This window comes from Canis aureus, chromosome 6 (genome assembly GCF_053574225.1).
Source record: "Canis aureus isolate CA01 chromosome 6, VMU_Caureus_v.1.0, whole genome shotgun sequence".
In the NCBI taxonomy this organism is placed as follows: domain Eukaryota; kingdom Metazoa; phylum Chordata; class Mammalia; order Carnivora; family Canidae; genus Canis; species Canis aureus.
The window spans coordinates 12,978,656-12,982,208 of NC_135616.1; positions in this window are offsets into that span (position 1 = coordinate 12,978,656).

Sequence of the window (3,553 nt, forward strand, 5' to 3'; positions counted from 1 at the left end):
ATACATACATAAATCTTAAAAAAAAATAAAAATTAAAATTAAAACACAGCAGTCCAAAACCTTTAGGATGCAGTAAAGGCGGTAATAAGAGAGAAGTATATAGCAATACAGACCTTCCGCAAGAAGCAAGAAAAGTCCCAAATACACAACCTAACTTAAACCTAAAGAAGCTGGAAAAAGAACATCAAATAAAGTCTAAAACCAGCAGAAGAAAGGAAAAATGAGTTTAGAGCAGAAATAATTGATATAGATTTTATAGAATATAGATATAGAAAAGAGAAAGGACCCAAATAAATAAATAAAATCACAAGTGATCACACTTGTGAGGAAAGATCACAGCCAACATTGCAGAAATAAAAACAGTTATGAGAGAATATATGAGAAATTATATGCCAACAAATTGGGCAATCTGGAAGAAATGGATAAATTCCCAGAAATATATAAACTAGCAAAATTGAAACAAGAGAAAATAGAAAATTTGAACACTCTTAATCAGAAATCTAATCAGTAATCAAAAATCTCACAACAAACAAGAGTCCAGGGCTGAATGGCTTCCCAGGAGAATTCTACCAAACATTTAAAGAAGAATTAATACCTATTCTTGTGAAGCTGTTCCAAAAAATAGAAATGGAAGAAAACTTCCAGACTCATTCTACAAGGTCAGCATTACCAGGATTCCAAAACAGACAAAGACTTCATTAAAAAGGAGAATTAAAGGCCAGTATCCTTGATGAATGTGGATGCAAAAATCCTCAACAAGATGCTAATTAATCAAATCCAGCAGTACATTAAAAGAATTATTCACCATGATCAAGTGGGGTTTATTTCTGTGCTACAGGGGTGGTTCAATATCCACAAGTCAATCAAGGTGAACACCACATTAAAAAAAGATAAGAACCATATGATCTTTTCAATAGATGGAGAAAAAACATTTAACAAAACTGCATCCATTCCTGATAAAAATCGTCAGAAAGAAGGGATAAAAGGAAATAACTCAACATCAAAAATGCCATATAAGAAAGACCCACAGCTAATATCTCCCTCAATCAATGGGGAAAAACTAAGAGCTTTTCCTATACATTCAGGAATAGGACAAGGACATCCACTCTTACCACTGTTGTTCAACATAGTACTAGAAGTCCTAGCCCCAGCAATCAGACAACAAAAAAGAAACAAAAGGCATCCAAATCAGCAAGGAAGAAGTCAAACTATCACTCTTCATAGACTACATGATATTCTATGTAGAATACCTTAAAAACTCCACCAAAAAAATTACAAGAACTAATATATGAGGGCAGTCTGGGTGGCTGAGCAGTTTAGTGCCGCCTTCAGCCCAGGGCTTGATCCTGGAGACCTGGGATCGAGTCCCACATTGGGCTCCCTGCATGGAGCCTGCTTCTCCCTCTCCCTGTGTCCCTGCCTCTCTCTCTGTGTGTGTCTGTCATGAATAAATCAATAAAAATCTTTATTAAAAAAAGAACTCATACATGATATCAGCAGTCACATGATTTAGAATTAACATGCAAAATTCTGTTGCATTTCTATATACCAATAATGAAGCAGCAGAAAGAGAAATCAAGGAATTGATCCCATTTACAGTTGCACCAAAAACCATAAGATACCTAGGAATAAACCTAATCAAAGAGGTGAAATTTCTGTACTCTGAAAATTATACAACACTTATGAAAGAAATTGAAGAGAGCACAAAGAAATTAAAAGGCATTCTATGCTCATAGATTGGAAGAACAAAAATCGTTAAAATATCTGTACTATTCAAAGCAATCTACACATTAAATGCAATCCCTACCTAAATACCACCAACATTTTCCACAGAGCTAGAACAAACAATCCTAAAATTTGTATGGAACTATGAAAGACCCTGAACAGCCAAAGTAACATTGAAAAAGAAAAGCAAAGCTAGAAGCATCACAATTCTGGACTTCAAGTTATATTGCAAAGCTGTAATCATCAGGACAATATGGTACTGGGGCACCTGGGCGGCTCAGGCAGTTAACTGGCTGCCTTTAGCTGGGGTTGTGATCTTGGGGTCCTGGGATTGAGCCCCACATTGGGCTGCCTGCTCAGTGGGGAGTCTGCTTCTCCCTCTTCCCCTCCCCCTTGCTCTCTCTCTCTTTCTCAAATAAATGGGTAAAATATATTTTTTAAAGATTTTATTTATTTATTCATGAGAGACACACACAGAGAGGCAGGGACACAGGCAGAGGGAGAAGCAGGCTCCATGCAGGGAGCCCGACATGGGACTCGATCCTCGGTCTCCAGGACCATGCCCTGGGCTGAAGGTGGCGCTAAACTGCTGAGCCACCGGGGCTGCCCTAAATAAGTAAAATCTTTAAAAAAGAAAAAGATAGTATGTTACTAGCACAAAAACAGACACATAGATCAATGGAACAGAATAGAGAACCCAGAAATAGACCCATAATTATATGATCAACTAATTTTTGGCAAAGTAAGAAAGAATATCTAACGGAAAAAGACAGTCTCTTCAAAAAATGGTGCTAGGAAAACTGGACATGCAGAACAATGAAACTGGACTTTCTTATACCATACACAAAAATAAATTCAAAATGAATGCAAGACCTAAATGTAAGACAATAAACCATCAAAATTTTAGAGAACACAGGCAGCAATATTTCTGACCTTGGCCACAGCAAATTCTTCCTAGACATGTCTCTGGAGACAAGGGAAAGAAAAGCAAAAGGGAACTACTAGGACCTCATCAAGATAAAAGGCTTCTGCACAGCAAAGGAAACGATCAACAAAACTGAAAGGCAGTTGAGGGAATGGAAGAAGATATTTGCAAATGCCATATTGGATAAAGGGCTAGCATCCAGAATCTATAAAGGACTCATCAAAATCAACACCCAAACCATAAATAATCCAGTAAAGAAATGGGCAAAAGATGTGAACAGACATTTCTACAAAAAATAAAAACAAATAGCCAATAGACACATGAAAAAAAAAAATTACTCAACATCACTCCTCATCAAGGAAATACAAATTAAAACCACAATGAGCTATCACCTCACACCTGTCAGAATGGCTAATTAACAACTGAGGAAACAACAGATGCAGAGAAAGGAGAATGCTTCTGCACTATTGGTAAGAAAGCAAATTGATGCAGCCACTCTGGAAAACACTATGGAGGTTCCTCAAAAAGAAGAAATAGCACTACCCTACCATCCAGCAATTGCACTACTAGGATACAAAGGATACAAACATAGTGATTTGAAGGGGCACATGCACCCCAATGTTGACAGCAGCACTATCACCAATAGCCAAATTATGGAAAGAGCTCAAATGTCCATCAAATGATGAATGGATAAAGAAGATGTAGTATGTATATACAATGGAATATTAGCCATCAGAAGAATGAAATCCTGTCACTTGCAACAATGTGGATGGAGCTAGAGTACATTATCCTGAGTGAAGTAAGTCAGTCAGAGAAAGACAAATATCATATAATTTCACTCTTATGTGAAATTTAAGAAACAAAATAGATGAATATAGGGAAAGGGAAAGAAAAATAAGTTAA